We start from the raw sequence: 19591 nt of genomic DNA, 5'->3' as shown, positions 1-19591 counted from the left end.
GAGAGTCTCAGTGTCCCGAAACAGTTGGGTTTATTCTGCAAGTGATGGGGCACTATCGGATATTTTTTGAGTCCAGAATGTCATAATCAGAGCTGTGCTTAAGAGAGATGCTTTTGAAAGCAGAGGTGTGGTGTAAGGCACCTGGTGGAGAGGCGTGGGGTTAAACAGGAGAGCAGAGGTCAGGGAGAAGGCCATCCTGGCCTTCAGAGAGTCTGAATGAGAGTGTGCTGGAGCGGGGGCTGTGACCACGAGCCCAAGCGGATCTTCTCAGTGTGGCAGGGCCACACTCTTAGGGCAGCTGCCCTTTTGGGCTTCTTTTGAGCTCAGAGCTGGGGGAAGAGGATTCCTGGGGGAAACTTCTGAGCAGAGCCAACTAATTATTACAGTTGAACTTTCGTCTGATGGCGAGCATCCTCCGATCGACGAGAAGGAGAATTTAAGTCGAAGACACAGCAACTCGTATCTGCTTCTGTGTTTAAGAAATGGGGCAGCAGAGGCTCACTAAGTTGCTGAAACCCGTTCAATCCACAAAAATCCAGTTTATGGATGGCAGTTCCAGGAACTCCACTGTGGCACCCTGGGAGGTCCTCTATTCATTGGTCCGCGATTCTTTTGGCGGTCAGGTCATCAACTCTCCCACCTCCCCATCCCCACCCTCCCCAATCCCACAAAAACAAACAGACAAACAAACAATTTATATACATGAACTACATTGTCCAACACATGTAGCTGCAAGGAAATTCTGTTTATTGAAGGCCTACTATGGCCAGCACCTTACGTACTTTATTTCTTATAATTCTTATTTTACGGATGAGGGTACTAGAACTCAGACATGTAAAATGCAAGCCTAAGTCTGCATAGCTAGTAAAGGGGCGGGCAGGGCCAGGTGTAAAAACGGGTTCTGTCTGATGCAAAACTGTGATCTTTCTCTTGACTATTGAGAATTCTTTTTATTACATGGAAACTTAGTAAACCGCAAATTTCTTGAGTAAGACCAGCTTAGACTCAGGTGGAGCGTATTTTATTCTCAGGCCCTGGCAGGAGCCTGCCCTTGCCCTGCCCACCTCTCATACCCTTCAGCACAACAAGTATATGCTGTCCAAAGAGGTGCTTGGAAGCTTAAACCCATGATTTTGCAATGCGCCACGTTCTAGGTGCTTGACGTTGGTGTGTTGAAGGGGCGCCACTGCTCCAGCCACATGCTCTTTAGAAAGAGTTTTCACAGAGGTCTTTGCTCTTGGCTGGAAGGAGATTGGAAAGTACAGACCCAAAGAGGTAGACTTTGGCCTACATGGTCGACATGTCTCTGACGAAGCTTATTGTGGTCATGTTTCCTGTGACTGAGCCCCCCTTCTGGGAAAGAGCCCCAGAGAAAGGGGGGAAAGTACCCGCAAATCAGTCTCCAAGGAGAGCAGGTGTCTAAGGATTGGAGAAGGGTCCGTCTCCAGTCGCTGGGAAGCATCATCTCTCATTTACCAGATGAGCTGAAGCCTCCCAGCCCTGCCAGTCTCCATCTGGGGGAGACTCTGCAGCCTGGGCACCGGGGCCTACCTGGGTATCAGTGATTTAGACTAGAGGATTTCATGGTCTGAAAATGGCTTAAGAATGTGGTTGGGATCACCCAGAGCACATTTTCAACACTTAAATTGCCATCTTCATATTTTTTAGTATTTGCAAGTTACCTTCATACCATTTTTCTCCTGTTTCCCTCAGTGCTTCCCCCACACCTCAGTTTTCCCCCTTGCTCTTTGGAAAGGCTCCGGGCTTCAGCATTTCCCTGAGGCCTGGAGCCACTCCCTCTGTTCTGCTGTTTTATCCTGTTTATTTATTCTGAGTTGAATCGTGGTCCCCTGAAAATTTGTGTCTGCCTGGAACCTCAGAATATGACTTTTTGGAAAACAGAATCTTTGCAGGTGTGATTAGTTAGGATGAGGTCATACTGGGTTTGGGTGGCCCCCAAATCCAATGACTGGTGTCCTTAGAAGAAGAAGAGAGGACACAGAGACACACAGGGGAGGTGGCCATATGAGGACAGAGGCAGAGATGGGGTGATGCGGCCACAAGCCAAGGTGTGCTGGGAGCCACCAGGAGTCGGAAAAGACAAGGAAGGATGTTTCCCTAGAGCCTTCAGAGGGAGCACTGATGCATGGACACCTTGATTTCAGGCTTCTGGTTTCTAGAGCTGGGAGAGAATACATTTCTGCTGTTTCAAGCCACCCAGTTTGTGGTCTTTGCTACTGCAGCCCTAGGAAGCTGACACACCCTCTCAGGTGAGGCTCGGGCTTCACAGAGGAAACCCAGGCAGGTCTCTGTTACCTCCCTGCCCTGAGGCAGGAGCTTAGGGATTTTTTGGCTTTAAGATCCATCCATTTCCAGCCAGTGGCTCATTTCTTGCTTCATTCTGTTCAGTTCTGCAGTCCAAGTTTACTCCCTTCCACAGGGCTGCAGATCTGATATCCTGGAGATAGCCCACTGGGAGCAGAACTGAACACATTCTAAGTTCCCAGCCTCTGCATGACCTAGATGATCATTTATTCTCAGACAAAAACCATCCCTCTGTGGGACTCGAGGGACATTGTTCCAGCTAATGATTAAGAACTCTCCAGACAATAGGGGCTTCTTAGACAATGGGTGAATTTCCAGGATGTCCGGCCCCCTTCCGAGAAGGAGGGAGATAAACAAAATGTAAAAAAGGTATCTGTCAAAGACCAATCAGGAAGCTGGGGACAAGTTCCCTCTCTGGTCCGAGCCTAAGCCGGGACCAATCAGCAGGAAAACACAACCAAATCTATAATTTACATACGGGGAAGTGGGAACCTATAAAACTGACATATTCGCGCCCAAAAGGGGTTCCTTCTTCGACCTCCTGCGTGAGGACCAAGGAACCCCGGTGCACCGGCCTTCAATAAACCTCTTGCGTTTTGCATCGACTTCCAACTCTTGTTGTTTCCTGGGCGAGTCGAAACTCCTAGGAGACCGCGCAGGTCTAACACCTCCACAAATGTTTGATCCTGACTCGGATTTCAGACCCCACTTCCCGTGTGTTGGGAACGGGTGGAGATGGGGAGATAGGTTGTGCTTTCGACCAATCCCACCTCTTCCTCCTGCCCTCTGAACACCAGTGGGAGATGCTCCAGAAAGTTCTGCATCATCCTCCAAAGGCAAGGGGAGCCCGACTCCTCTTTGCACCATCACACCTGCCTCTTTCACCAGGCATTCCCTCCTCCCGCCCTGTCCCCCTTGTTTAATTGTGATGGTCTCGCTCCTGGGGGCTGTCAGAGGGGCTCTGCTCATTTCATACCTGACAGGACCTCTCCCAGAAACCCCGGAGGGAGACACCGTTAAAGTGTTTTATGCTGGGGGAGAGGTGGGTTTCTGTGCAATAAAACCCAAAGCCATTGAACAAGCCAGCTCCCGGGTAATTACTGGGACGGAGGAGATAGCTTCCATATGCCGGGTGGGCGCTCGCAGGCCAAACCTGCATCTGTTCCCTTTGTTCTGTCGGAGAACAGAGCCAGGAGGGGGTCTGACCTCACGATAAACCCTCCACCAGAACCCTCTGCCGAGCTTCAGGGAGAAGAGGGGGCTGGGGGAGGTCAGAAGTTAGCAACATCTGGCAGAAGGAGGGGTCGGGGTGGGGGAGTGGGGTGAAGGGACAGGGGAAAGGGATGGGGGCCGGGGCTACCCTCCATAATCAATAAAGCCAGCTACCAGAGGACATCAGAGAACCATTCATTAACGAGCTCGTTAAGTGATCGATAGGCTTAATTTTCCTGTCAAATGTGGACTTCCCTTGTAAACATGTCAATTGGGGAAAGTTCAAGCTTGTCACTTGGATTTATGGCTGGAATAACATGTAGGTGGAAAAGAGAGGGCAGGTCCCTAGTGACCCGCCAGCGCTATGAAATGGTCAGGCCAGTGTATCCAGGTGCCTCCAAGGCCCTCGGCTTTTCTTCCTACAGCTGAGATAACAATCACAGCCTCGGTTCTCACTCTGTCATCCTCCCAGGAATGAAGAAATGGTGAGCTCGCTGCTGCCGTTCCCACCTCCGCAAGCGCTGTCCCCGGGGTTATTCACCGATTCACCTGGTTATCCCGAGGGACATCCCAGTGTTGGACAGACTCTCCCAAGCTGTGCTCTTAGAAAACAAATCCTCTTTTCCTCTCTGGTTCTCCTGGAAGATCAAGACTAAAGGAAAATAGTACTGAAAGCCCCAGTCGTGTGACACAAACAAGCCATCAGCTCCTCAGTGATGTGGAAAATTGCTGGTGACACTCGGGGGACAGGTTGGAGGGGAGGTGGGCACAGGGGGAGTGGCCCACTCAGAGCAAGCGGAGGTCCGGTGGAGGACCGCCTGCAGCCCGCAGCCTAATGGGCGGTCCTGTGGGGAGCCTCCAGTTAACGCGCCACGTTACATCAGCCAAGCACGGCCACGCCCCCCAGGTGTATAACGCGCCACGTTACATCAGCCAAGCACGGCCACGCTCCCCAGGTGTAGAAGAAATACAGACACGAGACAAGTGAGCCTTTTGGATCATTGAAAATACAGTTCAAAATCCGCTAGCATCCGAGAGGGCTATGACCGCGAAGTACTAGATATGGCAGAGAGGCTTTTTAGGACCTGGCCGTGGGCTGCTTTCACCAGCCCGGTGATGGAATTTGGACCTGGAGATGTTCTGTCCTCCTTAGGATTAAAACATACTTGGTCTTGTATGGTGGCCTTTCCTCTCTGGCCTGGCTGTGGACCACCCGAGGGCAGGGGCCTCTGTCTCTCATGCCTGGGTATCTCCTACAACATCTGGGAGAGGGTCTGAGTGCAGAGCCACTGCTGCACCAGCCACAGATGGGCCCAGGAGCGCACACCTTCGAGGCTCCATCTCAGCAGCCCTCAGAGCCTCTGCTCTGGGGCACCAGGAACTTCATCCCTGGGACCCTCGGTGCAGGGAGAGCTAGGGTGGAGGAGAGCCTGAGGGGACAATTATCTCTAGGTGGAAACTCTGTGACAGGCTTGCTCCAGCAGCCCTTATCAAACTGGTGTGTGTGTGTGTGTGTGTGTGTGTGTGTGTGTGCGCGCGCGCGCGCGCGCGCTCAGCCTGGTTCTTACAAACGACAGGCCCTCTCTAGGCCTTCCTGGCCTTTCATTTCATAATATATCATTATTGGTCTGGAAATGTGCTATGCCTGGAAACATATACCAGACTGCAGCTTTCTGTGGTGACACCAAACTTGCGAGGCTCTCAATCCTCGGGCAAGGAGTCAGGAGGAAGGCCTGTCTCCTCTTTGATGTTCTCCTCATTCTTCTTTTCCCAGAGCTGAACATTTGGTTTAGGTGTATAGGTTTGCTTGCATTTGAATATCCTCGAAGTGGTACATCAACAATAATGATAATAATAACGGCAAAGCTATACCTTTTTTGAGCACTTACCTTATAATAGCGAGTTCTCTGATCAGGCCTCTGATTCTGTGACAAAACCACATTTCCGCCGAAGGCCACACCAGTGGTTGCAGATGGAGACCGGCCGGTCTGCGGCCTCCAAAGACCAGGCTTGTTGATAACTCTGCTGCATTAGTGCCTCAGAGAGTCCACGGCCATCTTGATTTTATGAAATTGCAACATGTTGGCTGTATTGGTCAGAAATCTGTATGTTTGTTTTTGTGGCAGGATCTCTGAGCACCTAGAGGCAGGGATTTTCTGAAATAGTTTTAGGTTCAGACCGGCAGGTCTATTTTTCTTCCTTACCTAAGTGCTGGTGTATAATAGGAGCTATATAATGGCGCTAATGTTCTCTTGAATTGAGCCTCTCGAAAGGCCCCAGGACCAAGTTTGGACACCAACAAAAGCCCTGTTGGAAAGAGGTGTGAGGGGGGCTGGGAGGTCCGTCAGTCATGGAACCACCTCTTGGCAGGGACCGACCCTCATTTTCCTTTAATGCGGTCAAGGCCGTTGAACCCAGGCCCAGACAACTTCCCTCCAAATCCTATTGCATTCCAGCTTGTGATTATTAATTATTATTGTTAAAGCAATCTTTCTTACTTATTGAGCACCTACTAAGTGCCAGGGACAGCCCAAGCTACCTTACAAATGCTATGATTATCACAATAACTCTACCCCGGAGGGACTCTTGTTACCTCTGTTTATAGATAAAGAAACTGAGGCTTAGAGAGTGGAAGGACCTTCCCCAGGGCCAGGAGGGAGAGGTCTGCTCACCTCTAGAGCCTTGTTCTCAGGCAGGCAGCTTCCCAAGTTCTCTCCCCTCTCCCGATCCTCTCGTCCAGAACTCCTCTGCGCAATCCACTTTCAAAAGTGGCGAGGAGCTTGGAGCACAGCCTGCACGGCTACTTTCCGCCTGGTGTCCTCTTGTTTTCTGACCTGGTGTCTGGTGAGCATAGACAATGGGTTCTCTGCACTGTGCTGGGACAGGAAGGACTGAAGTCTGTGCTTTGCCTGTGTGTAGCATCTGCGGCAAGCTCTTCCCAGGAAATGGAGGGAATCCTTCTATTCCAAGTGGTCAAGCCCAGAGGAAGCTGACATGCCTCATGAACGCGTTCCTTCAGCCTGTAAGAAGCAGCGAAAACTTCAGAGGCTTCCAGGCCCCTCAGCCTCTACCCATGACTCAGGTCTGCACCTCCCTGGAGCGGTGGTCCTGCCCTGGGGGCCTGCTGATACCTGGATGCGACACTTTGTTTTGGGTACCAGCTTCCTCTCTCCCGGGACTGTTGGAGAAAGAAGCAAGAAGATGTGCCCTGGATTTTGGAAAACATATCTTTCAGCCCTGCTCAGCCCAAATGTCCTTGAACCCAGGCGTTTTCATGGTAAAGAAGACTGGTCAATGGCCCCATTTCCAAGAGACAGGGAGGTTCTTTAACTCGCAGGAAGCGAAAACCCCGTCTGGGCTGGAAAGTCCTGAGCTCCGGGCGCTGGCACTAGCTCCTGGGAACCAGCAAGTGAGATGAATTGGGAGCCTAGAGCAAAATATTTGGCTGCATGCAATTTAGTTTCTTTCTACGACTTGCTTAAAATTCTGCGGAACAATTAAATCTTAAAAGTGTCTCATGAGTGCCTTGGGCTCTCTTTTCCTTCGGTTTTATTGATTGTATCTGATATCACTCACAAGAACAAGAATTTTTTTTTTTAAAACATTTAATAAGACCGTTTCGTTGGAATCCAGAAAGAGAAAGTCCGCAAAGTGGGAAAGCATCTAAACCACGGCAGCTGGCTCAGCTCAGCAAGTAGAAAAGCTCACATCATACTGGGGTTGTCTTTGATCAGGGTCTTGATGGGGACCAGTGAGGAAATAGCTCTGAATGAAGGCTGGGTGTTCCTGCCCATGAGTATGTAGTGTATCCTTGGGGATAAGGCAGAAAATAAACACTCCAGGCAAAAAAAAAAAAAAAAAAAAGGCTTAAGGACCCTTTAAGGAGACAGATGAGCGACAAGGATCTTCTCCTCTCTCCACCCAAGCAGCTTACTGAGGGCTGATTTACAGGTAACATTGTACTTCTAACGTTCTGTACCAGGTAATCAAACTGAGTGACTTCATAACACATAACTCAGGTGTGAAGCAGTCACTGAAGGTAGAAAACCACCATAAGCAAGTATTTATTTCATTTTGTCTGATCCCCTCTTGGCAAGTGGTTTACTCATTCTCTTTCCAAAGGCTTCTAGACATCTGAGCTGAGGAGGACCTGAGTGAATTAACAGCCTCAGGACGGCTGATGAAGCCAGGACGTGCTGCCTGAGCCTCTTTTTAAAAATCCAGGTGAAAAGGTGTTTGAGAATAATAAAATCTAAGAGCTGCCTCTTGTCTATCCTGGAAGACGGGCTACCTGCCCACAGCACGGAGGTGTCACCAGAAGCTTCGAACGCAAGGCCCCTGCCAAGGTGTGGATGACGATTTCTCAGCAAAAGGGGAAATGGAGGGGCAAGGAGGAGGTGGAGAAGGAATATGATTGCACTGGGCTTTGATGACCTTGTGCTTTCAAGCCCCAAGAAAGAGAGATATGAGCTGCAGCTCAATACAGCGATCTCTGGTGGTAGCGGGGGCGGGGGGGGGGGGCAGGGGGGCGTGGCACAGCTGCCTTTTATAGGTTTGGAATGAAAAATGTTTTTAATTAAGGAGTGGAATTGGGGCTTTTAGTCTCGCTACACGCTATGTACCTGTCAAACTGGCTGGATGGGAATTGTGTTCTGACCTTTCACCTCCCACCTACTTTAACCAAAGGACTCGGGGAGAGTATAGAGGAGTCACGAGCATCTGAGAAGATCTGAGGCTGCTTGCGGGGTGACACATGCAGAACACACCCCGATGCAGGGAGCAACCCCCCATCCCACCGTGAGTGACTTACAGCGTGAATCCAGCTGCCTGGCTCGGGAAGGAAAAGTGGGTCTGCGTCACCACTGGCTGTGGACAAGAAGGAGAGCCGTGAAGGCTAGGGGACCCAACAAAACTAGAGAAACAAACAAGAAAAATAAGGACAATAAAAATTTAGAAATTAAAAAGTGAAACAAAACTAGAAAGATAATGCTCTGTGGCAGGATTCTCACTTGATAAAAGCCATCTCCAAAGTACCCCCCCAACCCCAAGAAAAAAAACCCTTGTAAACGGAAGGGGAATCATTCTGTGGAGGTGACAGTGCTCGTGGGGGATGCCCACAGACAGCAAACTTTGGTAAAATCTGTGTGAAATTTCAGGAACCAGCAAAGGAAAAGAGTTACAGGAGGAAGCCACCGTTCTCTCCCGGTGATAAACTCGATGGTCTCCTGGGCTCAGCTTCTGGAATTTTCCTCAATTTTCCTTTTTTTTTTTTTTGAAAGCCTCTCAGTTATAAGGTGCTTCCATATGAGATGTGAGTCCTTCCCTAAATATTGGAAAGAGCCTCCTGGGAGTAGAGTCATGAGAGGTACGCGGGCCTCTCACTGTCGCGGCCTCTCCCGTTGCGGAGCACAGGCTCCGGATGCGCAGGCTCAGCGGCCATGGCTCACGGGCCCAGCCGCTCCACGGCATGTGAGATCTTCCCGGACCGGGGCACGAACCCGCGTCCCCTGCATTGGCAGGCGGATTCCCAACCACTGCGCCACCAGGGAAGCCCATGGAGACCTATTCTTAATATTCTGCCACAGTTGAAGGCAAGGACGGTGTGATCGATCAGCTACACCCCCTCATATAAATTATTTGTTATATCATATCCTTGACGCATACACATAGATACTACCTTGCTCACCATGCAGAAAGTTACTGAGCAAGTTAAATCATACCGGTTTCGTTTTCTTTGTTAGACTTATTGTTTCTCTTACGATTATGTCCTGAAAATTGTTGAACGATTTTTATCACATTTAGTATCAGGCATTGCATTACAGCTGACAGAAATAAGTGCTAACATTTATTGAGCCCTCGCTAGGTGCCAGGCATTCTTTTAAGCACTTTACATATATTAACGTATTTACTTGATACAGCAAACCTATATGCAGCTCAAACATGACCTGTAATTGGTGCTATCATCTTGCTTGGCTGCAAATAAAAATTTCATAATATCCTATAAGCATATGGTTAGCAACACAGTTGGGAATATGGGTAGAGAGATTGGGCTATTGTGATTAAGTGAGAATATTTATCTAATTCACACCAGCACAAATTCAGTTTGATGGCTTAAGAAAAAAGCGTTGACATTTGGATTCATAAACATTTTAACTTGGGAGAAGAGGGGTCCAAGGTCATTGCTGTGGTGTTGGTCTTGGGAAGAGTCTCAGCAAGAGAGCAGGAAAGGGAAGAAAGTCCCACGCTTTGGTGTCAGCATGTTCTACACGTCTGATGGGAGGGAGCTTTAAGGACCCCATTGGTTCATCAGGCTGCGATGATGATCGTGGGTCTCTGAGTCTAAAGCATGAGAGGAGCTGTGACTTGCTGGGATTCTCTTCACTGCACTCCTGGAGAGATGCTTACTTTGCCCCTTGCCTGTTATTTATTGGTGATAATTCTTGCTATTAAGTCAAAACATGGAGGTTGAAGGATTTATAGACTCAGGAAGGCTATGATACCTCACTCTCTCTCCTTACAATTTGACACACAATGGGACCTTAATTCGCCTTTGTTGAGGGAATCAACAGATTTCTCTCCAGCCTACACAGGCACCGTGATAGCAATTTGTGATCTTATTATGTTAGGTTCACACCCTATTAGTATTTATTTTAGTTAATATAATGCAATTAGAGTGTAATCATATCAGCAGCTTTCAGATCATGTCAAAAAAATAAAAGTTACTGAAATACCAGTGCTAATGTAAAGTGATGGAAAACAGCTAATGCGTGGAAATATTTGGATTGAGTTAGGCGTGAGGAGAAAGCTGGGCAGTGGGAGGCGTGGGGGAATCAGATCTTTGGCTTCTGAGATCCCTGTTGACATGCTCAGGGCTCAGGGATGCCTCTTGCCTCTGTGTTCTTTCCCGCTTGGGGATGTGATCCTTTTGCTCTTTATTCAGACAAAGTTCTCTTTGGGTGTATCCAAGAAGGTGGTCCTTGGTTGATCATGGGAAGACAGAGATGGAGATCGAATTCCAACTTTTCTCTAAGTGGCTGTGTGACGCAGGCAAGCCTTCTACCTTCTCTGGGCTCTTAGTCCTCACCTGTAAGACAAGGAGGGTGTCCTAGATAATAATAAGGTCCTCTGACTCTGTTATTATATTTAATGATACTATCACTTCTCTGAGCCTAAACTGAGCTATGAGGCACATTAAACTGATGCTATATATATATTTTTTTTTGGCTGGAGCAAAGCCCCAAGTGGCCCAGTGGCCACATAAGACCAGCACTTCAGCACTGTGCAAACTGTTAGGTACCATTAAGTGCTTGCAGCCCTATCCTACCAGACCTTCTAGGACCTGGGTGGTGGAGTGTGGACAACTATTTCCTTCAGAGGGTGTTAAAGCTTTATAATGCCTGGCTTGGTCATAGTTTCTCATTCTGCAGCCCTTTCCTCAGCACCTTGGCCGATCCTGATTTCCCCACCTGTTAAGGGGGTAGGTGGGGAATTTGGGCAGGTAGAAGATTCTGGAAAAGAAGCCAAGTGAAGAAGAAAAAGTAGTCTAAGAGCCAGATACCAATTTCCAATTTTCTTTTGGCAGCTCTGATTCTGGCTTCCCCACAGAAGGGTGCAGTGCCATCTGTGGGCTCTTTTCCAACTTTTGGATTCTTCTTTGGCTCTGACCATGACCACAAAAGCTCATTGTTCGGTGCTTGTTAGCCATGGCACCCGTGGTGCAACTCTAAGGAAATAATTATCACTTATTTCTGAGAAGAAGCCTCCAGCTGGATCCGCGCTTGTAGTGGAGCATACATCTCTCAAAGAATTGTTGTTTAAGCAATAATCCTGAGAAATTGGTCGTTACCCGCGTTAAACGACTCAGCCCATTGCCAAGGATGGTTAACGCTCTAATAAACTGGTCATTAAATGCAGTAACAATGAATTTCGAGGGGATTATTGCTATTATAAACCTTAATCAATAGTTTATAACAGCAATAATGTGGTCCTTTCTCTTAATGGTAAGTAGGGCGGCTTGCGCCATCACCTTGAAAATGTTTCTGTGGTGGCTGGTGAGTCAGAGGGGAGGCCTTCTCAGTGCCACTCACTCTTCAGGGTCACACCAGGGATAGCAAAGGACACCTTGGGGGCTCTTGACTGCCCTGGTCTGTTCTCTGGGGACCAGGTGTGGAGCAAGAAGAAAGGGATTCACTTCCAGCCCCCATGGTCCTCCCCCATTACAGACACAGTGAGGCGCTGGGCGTGGGAATGCTTGGATGTGCCCGGCATGAGACTCAGGATGAGGATAGATTCAAGATGAGTCTCCTCGTGGATGGGTGGTGATTAGGAAGGAGAAATGACCACCTACTTAGGGGCGTGGAGTCTGCTAACTTGTGATGTGCCTCAGATAAAAATCACATCACTTTCATGAGCCTCTGGAAGATGGAGCTTGGAATCATGTCCCAAGTCCCTCTCTGGTATAACACTCCGTGGTTCTTTTCATAATATTGGCATCTTATATTAGTTTACCATTATAGAGTAATAAGAAGAATAACTTATGTAATCCTTGGTACTGTTCTTAGTTGTTTGCATTTATGAATCATTGAATCCTTACAACAACCCTGCTTCTATTATCAAGGACTCTGAGGCCGAAGAGATTAAGAAACTTGTCTGAGTGCAGAGCTAACCCCAGGTGGAGCTGGGATTTCAACACAGAGAGTCAGAGTCTGTGTTCCTCCTTCTTACACTCTGCCTTCTCTCTAGAAGCCCCCCTTCATTATTTACTTCAATCCTCACATCCTTTGAGGTAGGCTGGTTGGAGCTGCCATATTGGTTTTACGGATGAGTCAGCCTTCTGGCTTCTGGCTGTGTATGTGCCAGAGAGCTGTGCTGCGAGCTTCCAGACCAGCAACTTCTCTCTCCAAGGATGTGGGCTGGGCACATCCTGATGCCAGACTCCTCTTCACTGGGATCTCTTCCAACAAAAGGAAGGGAAAAGTTCATCCCCTCCCACATTGCCGGAAGCATGCCCCGGGGACAGGAGGTCTGATTATTTTATCCAGCCTGACATTGCTTAGAATGCATGGGAAAATGGACCTGCAGTAGACTTTGGGAGCAAGGGTATTTGGGTATTTAAAATTTTTTCTTTATTATAGAGAATTGAAGGCATGTATTGAAGGAGAGTTTAATGAACCCGCATGTAACCATCGCCAGCTTGAGCCGTTATCAACACATGGTCTATCTTGTTTCATCCAACCAGCCTCTCACCCCTTCTCACTCTGGAGTATTTTGGAGTAAACCACAGATATCATAGCATTTCAACCGTTATCACTTGGGCATGAATCTCTAAACGTTAAGGTTTTGCGGTATGCGGGCCTCTCACTGTTGTGGCTTCTCCTGCTGCGGAGCACAGGCTCCGGACGCGCAGGCTCAGCAGCCATGGCTCACGGGCCCAGCCGCTCCGAGGCATGTGGGATCTTCCCGGACCGGGGCACGAACCCGCGTCCCCTGCATCGGCAGGCAGACTCTCAAGCACTGTGCCACCAGGGAAGCCCTAAAAGTTAAGGATTCTTTACAACAATAATCACAATACTGCGGTTGGACCTTGAAAATGAACAATAATTCCTTACTATCATCAACAATGCAGTCAGGTTTCGAATTTCCCAGATTGTCTCATAAATGTACTGGGGTTTTCTTTTTGCTCCAGCTACTCACATGCTCTGTGACCTGAGACAAATCCCTTCCCTGTTTTGTTTCCATTTACTCATCTGTAGAATGGGATATACAATCCCCTCCCCTTCTCTTCCATCCCTGGTCACTGCGTGGTGGAGACGAGGCTTTCGCTGGGAGGCCTTTCAATGGCAGCATCTCTTAATAAGCTGCATTGTCATGCCTGGGTCTCCTCTGCAGACCCAGGGAGGAGCACTCAAGAGGCTGCCCCCACAGTGCGCCCTTTTGAGCTTGACCTTCTTTTCTCTGGCACACGCCAGAGAGCAGACTTATTATAGGGATGGAGGGGAGGGAGAGCAATCCTTCATGCCAGCACTGCCTCCCTGCCAGGTGGCCTGTCTACAGAGGAAGCAGGAGCGTCTTAGTGACCTTTCTCCAGGAGAGGAAAAGGGAAGATGCTGGCTGCGTTTAGACCACCAGTGAAGTGATGCTGCCCCTCCAAAGCCAGCCTTGGGGCAATCAGGCCACACTGAATGGAAAAGCCCCATTCTCCTCCTATCCTTGGTCCTCTGGGTTATAACCCCAGTTCTGCCACTGCCCCACTGCGACTCTACTCCCTCCTGTGCAAAGTGGGAGGGCTGGGCGGGAGATGCCCTGGAAGAGTGTAGAGAAACACCTGCAGGCTTTGTCAATCTTTATATTTTCTTCTGGAATTTATACACGGCTGAGAGGGAAACCTCTTCCCTGGACTTTCTCTCCCCACCTCCCTCCCTCTCTACCCACCTTGAGAATTTTAGGACTAAAGGGTGGCCTGTGTCACTTGGTGTGCTAACATCCTATGAAGCCAAGGTTTTGCCCAACTTACCAAGGTGTTTCCTGTCCTGCAGAGCTAAGAGGGCCGTGTCTGCTGGACAGTGACTCCTGGGGCAGGAGGTTGCCCTAAACGACCTTTGATGGAGCTCCTCCTTCTAGGTTTTGCCTGGGACGTCAGGTTCTTTTCTGTAAGATGTGTTTACCCACAGCGACTGGTGCCTTGGGGATGTTGAACAGGGGTAATTCATAAACACAAGAGATAGATCAGGACATTGAAATGGGGATGATTTAACAATAGGAGGACCCACCAAATATCTGCTTGCCTTTTTCTCTTCTGGACTCTGAGCTGGGCTGTGGGCCAGGACAACTGGCCCAGTTTTCTCACCGTTCTCCCACCCACGGTGCAGCTCGGTCTCCACCCGGAGTCTCCTCATCCATCTGGGCCTTACAGCGGCTGTTCTGCTTGGTGACTCAGCCTCGGCACCCAGCTGCCAGTGGGTGGGCGTCTCTAGAGGGTCTGCAGGTTCTAAAAGTCTCTTTTCTTCCCAGGTGGGAAACTTTATAGGATTTATTCAAGGTGCACTTCTAGAACCGCTACCCTGGGCTGACTGTCCCTCTTCAGCCCCTGGGCCACATCTGGTGGGGTCCGTTTTGCCAGGCTGCCCCTCCAGGCCTCCCCCAGGGTCCCCAGCCTCCTGTTGCTCCTTTGTCCCCAGCCTTTGTAGAGAGGAGCTGAGGCCAGCGGCAGAGGGTGGAGGGCATAAAAAAGACTGATCTGGAATAAACGGAAAAGTTTACTCTGTGCAGCAGCGAAATAAAAAAGCTCATTCAGAAAGTTAATGATTTATTTTATAGTTTCATTATCAGGGTCACATTACTCAATAGCATTTCAAACATGTCATTTGTACAAACTATGGTAATTAAAATTTATAACATACTTCATCAGCGGCATATGAATCTTTTAGCCGGCACTCTGCTGTCATATAAACAGTGTAATTTCAGCTGCAATTCACCCTTTATTGGCTCTCATTTGTGATTTAACAGCCATCAATGACTGTGCTATAAAGAATAAATTAACCATCCGTAAACCTGACGATGACAGGGACAGTCAAATAGACTTAAACGCCTTCCGCCCAGCTCTGGGAGCCGACAGAGAACAGGTGAAGGCCAGGTACACACCAGACCCTCTGCACAAAGGACCTTCCTGCCTCCTGCTGCCTGCTCTCACCAGGATGCCTCCTGGTTGGCCCCGAGGTCCCTCTGGCTGCCACTTGTAGGAGTATCAGTTTCTCTGCTCCCAGGATGGGGAGGTAGAAGGAGAAATGGCCCCTTCACAGACGCATCTTGGGATGTCTGTGCCCATGCTGGGAGCTAAGCTATCATCTGCAGGTTAATTGTCAAGAGAACATTTGGAAGTGTGTAGGGGCATTTTCCGTTGATCTAATAGCTGGGCGGGGGAACCACTGGCATATGGGAGTTGGGGCCAGAGATGTAAGGCTGCAGAGAGCAGGATTTGTCCCCACTCCAGTGCCTTGTGTCAGAAACACTGTCAGTCCAAACTTCTTCTGCAATGAGGAAACGGGGCAAGGGCCTTGCTGCCAGCTGTCCTGGCCCTCAGGGCAGAGACAGAATGAGAGCCTAGTCTGAAGGTGACGGCGCCTAGGGCAGGTCTGGCCGGCTCGCAGGGAGTGACAGTCCGGATGGATTAGGAACATTCCCCCTCTGAGGGCCACGCTCCTCGGCGCCCCCTTGGCGGGGGTGACGGTCGGGGCGCTCTGGCTGGGCCCCATGACTGACACTGCACACAGCTCATAAATGAAGTGGATTGGATTTGTTACTGAGACGTCTCCAAGGAGCCTGGGTCATGCAGGCCAATAAAATTGGCCTCATAAATTCATCCTGACATGCAGGATTACTCCAGCCTGCTGAGGTCACCTTCCTGCCCTGATTTATCACCCGCCTATGGGTTAATAATACTGTTTACTGAGTGTTCCCTTCTCGTTTCGCCACTTGCCCTCCCTTTCTTGGAGCAGATACTGATCAGAGCATCTCTTTGGAAGGGTGTGATGGGGGGAGAGAGGGGTGGCAGGAGTACGTGGGTGGGGCGTTGTTTCATTCTGGGCTGTTTTAAAGCTATATATATATATATATATATATATATATATATATATATATATATATATATATATATATATTTTTTTTTTTTTTTTTTTCTCTCTCTGAGACGTTACCTCCAACGCTTCCCATCCAGGGCCCTATTTGGAGTTTTACCTGAAAAAAGGTGGTTTGGGAAAGAGTGGATCCCCTCCCGCTGCCATATGTGTGCTTGGGACATTAAATAAGAAGTGACCTTTCTGTCCTTCCCCTGGCCGAGTCATAGGCGACTCACCCCCATGAAGGGTGTGCCAATGACCAGTCTCTGCTTCGAAACATTATGGGATTTAATGTTGATATGGAGAAGCTGGTGGAGAGCAGATGCCTGTTCTTTCTCTTCTCATGACCAGAAGATGTCGGTGGTAAGAGCATGGAAAATCCTCACACGGATTTTAAAGTCCCTCCCACACCTGAAGTTCTCTGACCCCACTTCTTCCCGTTGACAAGCTTCCACGTGTTACCTTCTGGGCTTGCTTGCTACAGTTTGAATGATCCAATCCAAACCAACCAAAACCACGGAAAAATTAGGTGGGTGGCTCTTTAAATGTTTCCCTTCCGTACAACAAGTCGTCTGGGCGGTGCCCGAGTCCCCTCCTCCTTCTTGCAGCAATGGGCTTGAGACCAAGCGCTTGACCGTGACACCATAAATAAATGAAATCGGGGGCCCTCAAGCATGTGACTGCAGGGTCTCAAGGCTGACTTGAATCAGGAGGCCTGGGCGAACTCAGGGGCAGAGCTCCAGGTGGGACATCACATCTCTAAATAAATTAGCAAACAGTTATGGAGCAATTTCTCTGTGAGTTTCAAACCTCAAGAATTTAGACAGTGTCTGCCCTCAAGGTACCTATAGTCTACTGAGGAATCACGATGAATGACTATTCGGATGATTTGGGGGTGTCAATAGAGGTACTGTGAGTAAGAAGCAGACTTCTTTTTATTGTGCTTTGCAGATACTGCATTTTTTACAAATTGCAGGTTTGTGGCAACCCTGTGTCGAGCAAGTCCATTGGCGCCGTTTTTCCATCGGCATCGGCTCACTTCGTGTCTCTGCGTCACATTTTGGTAAGTTTTGCGATATCTCAGATTTTTTTATTATTATCACATTTGTCATGAGGATCTGGGATCAATGATCTTTGATGTTGTTACTGCGCCTTGCCAAAGGCTCAGAGGATGGGTAGCAATTTTTAGCAAGAAAATAGTTTTAAATTAAGGTCTGTACATTGTTTTCTTAGACATAATCCTATTGCACACTTAATAGACTACAGTAGACTACAGTAGAGTGTAAACACTTCTATATGCACTGGGAAACCAAAAAATGGCTGTGACTTGGTTTACTGCAATTTTAGCTTTATTGCCAGGGGGCGGGGTGTCTGGAACCGAACCCACAGTATGGGTACGTAGAGTGAAATTGTCTATATATGTGTGCATAGTGAAATAGGGGAGGGAGAGAATGATTCCAACTGGGGCAAATCCTGGATGTGGTTTGGGGCTGGGCATTTACTTATTCAATCATCAAACACTTCTGAAATCCTGCTTCTAACCAGGCACTGGGTCCCACTGTTTGAAAACCTTTTTAGGCTGCTGTTTTGGGGCTGATGGCCACCTAAGTCCTAACCCTTCTCCATGCAAGTGACCTTCTCTGCTCCCTCTCCAGTCTCCTCCCCTGGCCATGGCTCTCGCCCAGCCCTGCTGATGTGCCCCGAGAGAGCGTTCAGAAGACAAAATCGCTTTCAGAGAGCCTGAGCCTGCTTCCACCGTGTGAGGGCCGAGGAGGGATGGGTTGGGCATCCACGCAGCGCAGAGGGGATCCTGCCAGAACCAACCCTGGTGAGGCTGCAACCCTTCTGGCCACTGCTCCACAGCCGGCTTCTTTGCTTCCCAGGATCCCTGGTTGCCCGGTGGTTGCAGAGCTTTGAGCAGTTGGCTTTGGACACTCCGTCAGCCCCAGAAGAGGGAGGAAGGGGAAGAAGTGGGGAGACTGGGGCTTTGCCATATGGAGAGTGAGCCAGACAGGAGTGGTTGTGGTGACCCAGAGGACACAAATTCCATAGATTGGCTTCTAGTCGTGATCAACCCTCCCTCCCTCCCTCGGCCAAGGAGGGAAGAGGACTAACTGATTCCCAGGTGATGCCACAGGTGCTGTCACACCTGCCACCTCATTTCCTGTCACGGCACCCTGACAGGTGGACATTTTTAGCTCTCTCTCTTTTTCTTTATCTCTTTTTCTTTTTAACCAGTGGGGAGATCCACTTAGAGAAGCTAAGCTATGGGGTCAAGGTCACACACCTAGTAAATGATCTGGACCAAAGCCCATGCTTTTCAAAACCATAGCGGGGGCTTCTCAGGCTCTCGGAGGCAGCTGACAGGGGGACATGAAGAGGCTTGGGCAGTGCAGAGCCGGCCAGTGGCAGGACAGCTCTTCAGTCTGGCTCTCCTCCTACTTCATTCTGCTGCTTCCCACTTGCCCTGTAGGAAGTCCATTAAATAGAGGTACTTGTCTTCCGCAGAGCATTCACTCACTCTGGAGAATTAAAAACTTTGGGAGTTTGGGGATTTGTGGAGAGGCGCAAATACTATCTCTCTGGAGATATAGGTACATATATACATTCGGACGGGAAGAGAAGCTGGCTGGAGTCCCTGGGATCGGGCGGCCTGAATCCAGGGTCATTTCCAGGCATGATGGTAGGGCAGCTGGAAGTACTTCAGTGCCTCGTCTGTGAGGGCCACTGCTGGCTGTGAATTTTCACAGCCCGGCCTCGGACGCCCGTGATGTCACCAGCCGAGGTCCCCCCTCCTGTGTTTGCTTGAGGCCTCACACGATTCTCTCGTACCTACTGGCCCATTGCACCCCCGCAACAGCTGGGTACAAAGGGCCTTCTGTTAAAACAAAACAAAATGAGAAAATCAAGACCCTCACCACCAAGATGCAGGGAAATGGTGGGTTTGGGCCTCGCATCAGGGCAGGCTTCCTGGGTTAGGACAGATGTCCTCCACAGGCGGGCGGGCGGTCAGCATCACTGTCCCACTGGGCCCGGTGCCGTGCTAGACGTAGTGGGCAGGCAGAGGGAGGTGGCGAGGGGGCAGGCGAGCCACGTGTCACAGGCAGCAGGCTTGTCCCGAAGGTACTTCCACATCTGCCCTCTCTGGCATGTGCTCCTTGAGTTGGTAAAAATCTTCCTAGGGTGACGGTCCGGAGTCACCCACCAAGGAGAGCAGGGGTCGCACACACAGGGTTCCAGACCTAATTCTGCCATTCGCTACCACCTGTGTGACCTTGAGTCAGTCCCTCCGACCTTTTCCCCCCGCTTGGTTTTTCCATTTGTCAATTGAGGGATGGCGTGTGATGAAGGAGACAGGGATCTGAAAATAAAGTGTTATTATGAGACAGAAGGAGGGCGTTGTTTCAGAGATGGGGACCCCCATCGCTCCTGGTCTGACT

General features: G+C 49.4%; 1 long non-coding RNA gene across 1 annotated transcript in view; it reads left to right on the top strand.

Annotated features, from left to right (window-relative positions):
- LOC138842490 (uncharacterized) overlaps window positions 1–17196 on the top strand; it is a 118063-nt gene extending 100867 nt beyond the window's left edge. The window contains exon 3 of the long non-coding RNA XR_011377128.1: window positions 17128–17196. This is a non-coding gene — a long non-coding RNA (uncharacterized lncRNA). The remainder of the gene's footprint in view (window positions 1–17127) is intronic.
- Window positions 17197–19591: the final 2395 nt, after the last annotated feature.

This window comes from Globicephala melas, chromosome 21, assembly GCF_963455315.2.
Source record: "Globicephala melas chromosome 21, mGloMel1.2, whole genome shotgun sequence".
Lineage (NCBI taxonomy): Eukaryota > Metazoa > Chordata > Mammalia > Artiodactyla > Delphinidae > Globicephala > Globicephala melas.
Note: the sequence above shows the minus strand (reverse complement) of the source record. Positions and strands in the feature narration are given on the sequence as shown.